Here is an 8193-nt window from a genome sequence, read left to right as displayed (position 1 = left end):
GGTGTCAAGTGTGGCAGCGGTAGTGAGGTTGGCCCAGGATCGGACATTGTTTCGTTCTGCTGTGCATGGGGTCGCTATGAGTCGGTTCCAACTTGATGGCACCTGACGACAACAACAACAACAAAATTATTACTTCAGCCTCTCACAGTGCTTGATATATCACTGGCATTGGATGAATAATTGCTCAGTGAATGGACTCATTAATTTATTGATTAATGTTATTTCATAAGGGACTGTGGAGATTCCTTCTTTATTGCTTTTATGAAATACTGGATACCCAATTCTTGATTTGTTTTTTTAAGTCCTTGTCTGAATTAATACCTACTTGATTTCCATGCTGATATATAGAATGAGCAAAGAATTTAAATGTAGACATGGCACTATATAATATGAAATCTATCAGTCTCTTAGTTCTACTAGTCAAAATAGTAAATGAGAAGCATTGAAAGAAATGGAAGGGGTGCAAGGAGTCACTGTACCAAAAAGAAATGGTTGATGGTCATCCATTTTAAGAGGTAGCCCATGATCAAGAACAAAGGGTACAGAAGGAAGAAGTTCAAGATATGCTGAAATTACTGGCAAAAACCAGAACTCCAGGAAGTGATGGAATACAAATGGAAATTTTTCAACAAACTGAATCAGCACTGGAGTCTCTTCTTCATTTCTGCAAAGAAATTTGGCGAACAGCTACCTAACCAACTGATTAGAATATATCTGTATTTTTACCCATTCCAAAGAGAGGTTTCATAACAAAACGCAGAAATATAGAAAAATATCATTAATATTATATGTGTCTTAGGCTAGATTCTCTAGAGTAGCAAAACCAATGAAACTTATATGTGTATATAAATAAAGAATTTACATCAAGGAAATGGTTCACAATAGTAGAGATGGAGAGTCCCAAGTTCTCATCAGAAAAAGAGAGCAAGAATTTCTTGCATGTCTATTATTTGGGAAGCAGGCTATCGGTAATCCTGGCCCAGTCAAATTTACACAAATCCTTAACTATCTCAACATGTAATTAACATTTTGCAGATGATAATTCAAAACTGACTGTGAAAGTACACAGAGAATTGCCAGAAATTCACATCAGATTCAGAGTAGAATAAACAAATATCACTACTGACTTCAGATGGATCTTGACTGAAAAGAAAGAATACCAGAAAGATGTTTACTTGTACTTGATTGATTATTCAAAAGCTTCCAACTTTAGAATCCTGACAAACTGTGGATAACATTGTGAAGAATGGGAATTCCAGAACACTTAATTGTGCTCGTGAAGAAGCTGTATAGAGACCAAGATGCAATGGTTCAAACTGAACCAGGGGATAATTAATCATTTAAAATAAAAAAAAGGTGTGCACCAAGGATGTAACCTTTTACCATATTTATTCAACCTGTTTGCTGAGTAAATAATTCAAGATGCTCATACATATATATACATATGCAGAAGAACGTGGCACAAGGATTGGAGGAAGACTCAGTAACAGTCTATAATATGCAGATGATACAATCTTGTTTGCTAGAAGCAAAAAGGACTTACAATACTTACTGATGAAGATTTTTAAAAATTATAATACAGCTTTCAGTATGGTTTATACATCAATGTGAAGAAAACAAAAGTCCTCACCATTAGACCAACAAGTAGCATCATGAGAAATGGAGAGAAGATTTAAATTGTCAAAGACTTCAGTTTGCTTGGATCCACAATCAACACTCATGGAAACAGCAGTCAAGAAATCAAATCATGACTTGCAATAGGCAAATTTGCTGCAAAACAACGGTCTAGAGTGTTCAATAACAAAGATGTCAGTTTGAAGAGTAAGGTGTGCCTGACCCAAGCTGTGGTATTTTCAATTGCTTTATATTCATGTCCTGGTGTAGCACTGTAAGATAACCACTGGACTGTTACCTACAAATTCAGCAGTTCAAACTCACCAGCCACAACTTCGAAATCTAAATAGGGTAGCTAGGGGTTGGAACAATCTAGAAGGCACTTAACAAGAACATATGCATATGAAAGTTGGGCAATGAACAAGGAAGACCATAAAGGAATCTATGGGTTGAGCTATGGTGCTACAGAACAATATTAAACATACCATGGACTACCAGAAGTGAAGACAGGACCTTGAATGTTACAAGAGGGACCAGTCCCTAGAGATGGACATCATGCTCGGTAAAATGGACGGTCAATGTAAAAGAGGAAGATTGACTGGCATAGTGGCAGCAAGAATGGGTTTAAACTTAACGACAATTGTGAGAATAGCATGGGGCCCAGCAGGGTTTAGTTCTTCTGTGCATAGGGTAGTTAGGAATTGGAACGGACCTGACCACACCTAACAACAACAGCAATCATTATTTACACAGTTATAAATCTAACATGGAGTGCTTTACTATAAAAATATACGAGTAAAATTGCCTGCTTTTGTAAAGGTTAATTAGATTACTGAAACCTGTGAGAGGTGGACTAGATAGGGATACTTTGTTTTTCCCAGTTTTCACAAGTTTTCTCTCTTTGAAAGGATACAGTCTTCCCAGTGGAAACATTTGAGTTTTCTTCTCTATTTTCCACCTTACACGGGTTGTTGGTTGGTTGGTTATGTGCCATGGAGTCAGTTCCCACTCATAGTGATTCTGTACAGGGTTTCTGAGGCTGGGAGCAGAAAGCCTCATCTTTCTTCCATGGAACAGCTGGTAGTTTCGAACTGCTGACTGTGAGATTAGCAGCCCAATTCGTAACCACTATGCTACCAGAGCTTCTTATGCTACAACAATGGTGGTGGTGGTTATGTGTCATGGTGTCAGAACTAACTCATAATGACCCTGTACAGGGTTTCCGAGTACAGGGTTTCTGAGGCTGTAAATCTTTACAGGAGCAGAAAGGCTCATCTTTCTCCTGCAGAACAGCTGGTAATTTCTAACTGCAGCCCGATTCGTAACCACTACACTACACTACGACAATATCTCCTGTATATTCAAGTCTCAGGCAGTGTTTCAACTTTGGTTGCTCAAAAGAATCTATTATGAATCTTTATGTCTAGTTATGAACCCAGGTACCTGTATTTTTAATTTTTAAATATTCACAGGTGATGATTGTGTAGAGACAGATTTTATAACTATCTGTAAAATGTGTTCATTGTTATTGTTGTTGTTAAGTGCCATGGAGTCGGTTCCGACCCATAGTGATCCTTTATAGGGTTTCCAAGGAGTGGCTGGTGACCTTGAACTGCCAAAGTTGAGGTTCAAACTGACTTTGCAATCCAGTGCAATAAACCAGACAACCACACTAGGACTCCAGTGTGTTAATTACACAAAATAAATCAGAGATTTTGCATACAATTTAGGGAAGGAAGCCTGCCCTCTTCACTTACCAGTACCCCAGGTGTAAATGTCAATGGGGGCTTATCCAGTTCAGGTGTCACATTAAATATACAAAGAGAAGAATTTCTTGATGAGATACATTACAAAGAGATTTATTTTTCTTTTTTGAAAAATGGGGCCTGTTGAGAATGACTCACTCTTATGTCTTGCTCCTTGCAACAGAAGGCTGCTTGTTGATAGGAAGCCGAACTGAAAATAAATTTTCCTTTTATAAGGCCATGGCAATTTCCTGCATGTAAAGACACCAAAAACACCACCTTGGTAGGGCTAGCTTTCCTCCTAAATTTGAATTTTGACAATATCATCTAAAATGTAAAACAACCTAGCATATATCAGGTTCTCAACAATTGCTCCATTCTCTGCATTTCAATTGTTTTCTGTTGTTGTTGTTAAGAGCCTGTGAGTTGGTTCTGAATCATGTTGTTGTTGTTATTGTTAGGTGTCATAGAGTCAGAACCTACTCATAGCAACCTTATGCACAGCAGAGGGAAACACTGCCCTATCCTGGGCCAACCTCACTACTGCTGCCACGCTTGAGTCCATCGATACTGTGGTCTTCCTCTCCTTCTCTGACCCTCCATCTTACTAAACATTATATCCTTCTCCAATGACTGGTCCCTCCTGACAATATGTCCAAAGTATGAGAGATGAAGTCTGGCCATCTTGGCCTCCAAGGAGTACTCTGGCTGCACTTCTTCCAAAACAGATCTATTGTTTCTTTTGGTAGCCCATGGCACTTTCAATATTCTCCTCCAACACCACAACTCAAAACCATCAATTCTTCTATGGTCTTCCTTATTTACTGCCCAGCTTTCACATGCATATGGTTTTGACTCATAGTGACCCTATATAGGACTTGTGAAGCTTGGTTAAGCTCTGCTGGAGCACACAGCCTTAAATATCTCCTGTCGAGGAAGTGGCAGGCTTAAACCTTGGACCTTGTGGTTCACAATCCAGTATTTATCATATGTAGACACTGGGTTCTCCCCAATTTTTGTTTGTTGTTGTTGTTGTTGTTAAATGCTGTCAAGTGAATTCTGACTCATAGCAACACTGTAAAGGGTTTTGGAGGAGCAGCTGGTCGGTTTGAACTGATGACTTTGTTCTAAGTCCAGTGCTGATCCTAAACTGCCACACCAGGAGTCCTAATTGTTGTATGTTGTTGTGAAGTGCCATGGAGTTGATTCCAACCCACAGCTACCCTGTATAGGGTTTCCAAGGAGCAGCTGGTGAGCTTGAACCACTGAAGCTGAAGTTCAAATGACTTTACATTCTGATGAATTAGCCCACAGCACCACACCAGGACTCCAATTGTACAGACATGCAAATATTCTAATGTACATTTTTAAAGGGAAGATACAAACAACCTTCTGGATCATGTATATGCTAATGCACTCAATGGAGTGTAGGTGCTGTAGGATAAACATTGGACTTAGAACAAAGTTAGAAGTTCAAACCCACCAGCCACTTCTTAGTCAATGGTTCAAACCCACCAGCCACTTCTTGGAAACTCTAAGCAGGGTCACCATTAGTTAGACCATTCAATGGCAACAAAAGAATGGACTCAATAATAACATTTCTTTCTATCAGGAGCTCATGGCTATGCAATGAAGGCCAACATACCAGCACCATTTTGAAGTAGAGTATTCTAAAGTCATAACACTAAAAAGCTAATTGTTAATAATTTAAATTCTGTTCTATGATAAAAAAAAAAAAAAAAAGAACCTTAACTCATTTTCATAATCAGTTAAACAAAGCTCTAATCTTTATACACTTTGCATAATTTCGCTATCAATTTGCCTATGCATGTCAGGAAAATATTTCTGGCTTAAAAGTCCACACATGCTAAAGTTCTATCCAGAAATGTTATGGATCTATGTTTTTTAAAGGTAACTTCAACTCATGTTGTTGTCTGATGGCATCCTTTGGCCCATCCTCCCACGCATTTTTATCGGATGCGCTTTTCAAACAAAATATATATGTTTGTCTCTCTGACACAATATACATGAAAATTTTCGGTAAGATCTAATCAAATTTTAAAGGAGGTAGATGTTCTGGAAAAAAAAGAACCACTCCGATTTCCCAATCACAGCTCTGAGCAATGGAATCTGATGCCATGGAACTATCTGTGTAGCTTTACGGCTTGTCTTGAACTAGCTGTTCTGATTGCTCAGATGCCTAGTTTGTGTGTTTTGTTTTAAAGGTTGTTTTTTGAGAGAATGCTGCTATAAATGTACTTAGTTATCCTATTTATTGGATGTACCTATCAAATAATAGTCTCTGGGTACATTTATAAGGGTAATAAAAAAGGCTATACAATTCTCTCACGGCAGTTGGATAGAGTTTCTAGAACTCAAAGGAGATGCAAGTGTCTATAATTCAGTGACTGCTCTTTTCTATAAAAACCTTAACATTTCTCAACTGAGGTTGTATTTTTTTGCTTGTTTTTAGGATTCTCATACAATCAACTTACAAAGGAAGAGAGTATGCTTTCAACTGACATTAAAACAATACACTTATGGAGAGCATTTTAGATTCTTCTCCAAGGCAGTTAATAAAAAGGGGAATTTCATTTAGGATGCTTGCTATGGTGGAGGCCCTGCTCTCACAAATACAATAGAACATCCTATGAGAAGAAGGGTCTTTGATTATCTAATTCTCTAAAACTTCACATCTGGTGAATGAACATGCCATATATTGGGCAGATACACAGTTGCTGTACCATAATGCTTATGAGACTTTACTATGAATTTTAAATGGAAAGTGAGTTAACTGGCTACTTGTGTGTAAGAAAAACATGGAGCAATAAGTGAGTGTGTGTATGCTAACATTGATGCTTATAGGTGTTTGATGTGTACAGGAAGAGCTGGAGAGTTGAAGGATGTGACATCTACAGAAAGGAACTTAGATTTCACATACATGAGGGAGCATCAGAATAGTTATGGAAAAATACATTATCTTTTCATTTCAATTTCATGAACAGTTTATATCCCCTTTATGGTGTGCCTCTGCAAGATGAGCATTGGACTGCAAGGTCCGTTTGAACTTCAAGGGCAGTGGTTCAAACTAACCAGTCATTCCTCAGAAATCCTATGCAGGGTTTCTTCTCATGTTGTTATTGTTAAGAGCCATTGAGTCGATTCTGACTCATAGTGATACTGTATAGGGTTTCTGAAGAGTATCTAGTGAGTTTGAATGGTCGAGGTTGTGGTTCTAACAGACCTCGCAGTCCACCACTCCACTGCTTATCCTACAATGTCATACCAGGAATAAATATATATATAACACCAGGAATAAATATATATATATATATGAAACATGGTACCAACTCAGTGACACTAATATATATATATATATTAAACTATATATATATATATATTTTCAGAAATTGCATGTGTAATATGCATTATACCTACCATATGGGTGTGAATTCTGCCACTTTAAACAGTATATAGTTTAATATATATATAGTTTTTGTTAAGTGTCACTGAGTTGTTTCCAACTCATAGTGACCTTATACACAACAGAAGAAAACACCACCAGTAGCACACCATTCTTATAACTGTTACAGTCAAGCCTATTTTATATGTGGTGCCCTGGAGTTGGTTCTGACTCACAGCGACCCTGCCCAGGGTTTCTGAGGCTGTAAATCTTTACGGGAGCAGAAAGCCTCATCTTTCTCCCGTGGAACAGCTGGTAGTTTCAAACTGCTGACCTGTACAGGGTCGCTATGAGTTGGAACTGACTCCATGGCATATGACAACAACAACAACATATATATACATACACACCTATATATGAACAAGAGCCAGTGATACTGAGGGAGGAAATCCAAGGTACATTGCAGGAATTGGAAAAGAACAAGGCACCAGGAATTGATTAAATACAACTTGAAATCTTTCAAGAAAGTGAGGTGACACAGGAGGCACTTACTCGTCTCTGCCAAGAAATTTGGAAGACAACTATCTGGCTGATTGATTGGAAGAGATCCATATTTATGCCCATTCCAAAGAGAGGTGACCCAATGAAATGCAGAAATCATCAGACAATCTCTTTGATATCCCATGTGAGTAAAGTTTTGCTAAAGGTAATACAGAAACGGCTACAATCCTACATTGACAGAGAACTTCCAGAGGTTCAAGCCAAATTCAGAAGAGGCTGTGGAATGAAGGATATCTTTGCTGACGTCCGATGGATCTTGGCTGAAAGCAGAAAATATCAGAAAGACGTTTACCTGTGCTTTACTGACTATGCAAAGGCTTTTGATTGTGTGGACCATTACAACTATGGACAACATTGTGAAGTATGAGTATTCCAGAACATTTAATTGTGCTCATGAGGAATGTGTACCTGGACCAAGAGGCAGTTGTTTCAACAGAACAAGGGAACACTGAATGGTTTAAAATTAAGAATGTTGTGCGACAAGGTTGTGCTATTTCACCATATTTATTCAACCTGTATGCTGAGCAAATAATCCAAAAAAGTGGGTTCTATGAAGAAAGACATGCATTAGAATTGGAGAAAGACTCATTAACAACTTGCAATATGCAGATGATACAACCTTCCTTGTTGAAAGTGAAGAGGACTTAAAACATTTACTGATGAAGATCAAAGAGCACAGCCTTTGATATGGATTACATCTCAATGTAAAGAAAACAAAAATCCTTGTCACTGTACCAATAAACAACATTCTTCTCAATGGAGAAAAAATTGAAGTTGTCAAGGACTTCATTCTTCTTGGATCAACTATCAACACTCACGGAAACAGCAGCCAAGAGATCAAACAACATATGGCATAAGGCAAATCTGCTG

Source organism: Chrysochloris asiatica, unplaced genomic scaffold, assembly GCF_000296735.1.
Source record: "Chrysochloris asiatica unplaced genomic scaffold, ChrAsi1.0 scaffold00029, whole genome shotgun sequence".
Classification (NCBI taxonomy): domain Eukaryota; kingdom Metazoa; phylum Chordata; class Mammalia; order Afrosoricida; family Chrysochloridae; genus Chrysochloris; species Chrysochloris asiatica.
This window is presented reverse-complemented; position numbering follows the sequence as displayed.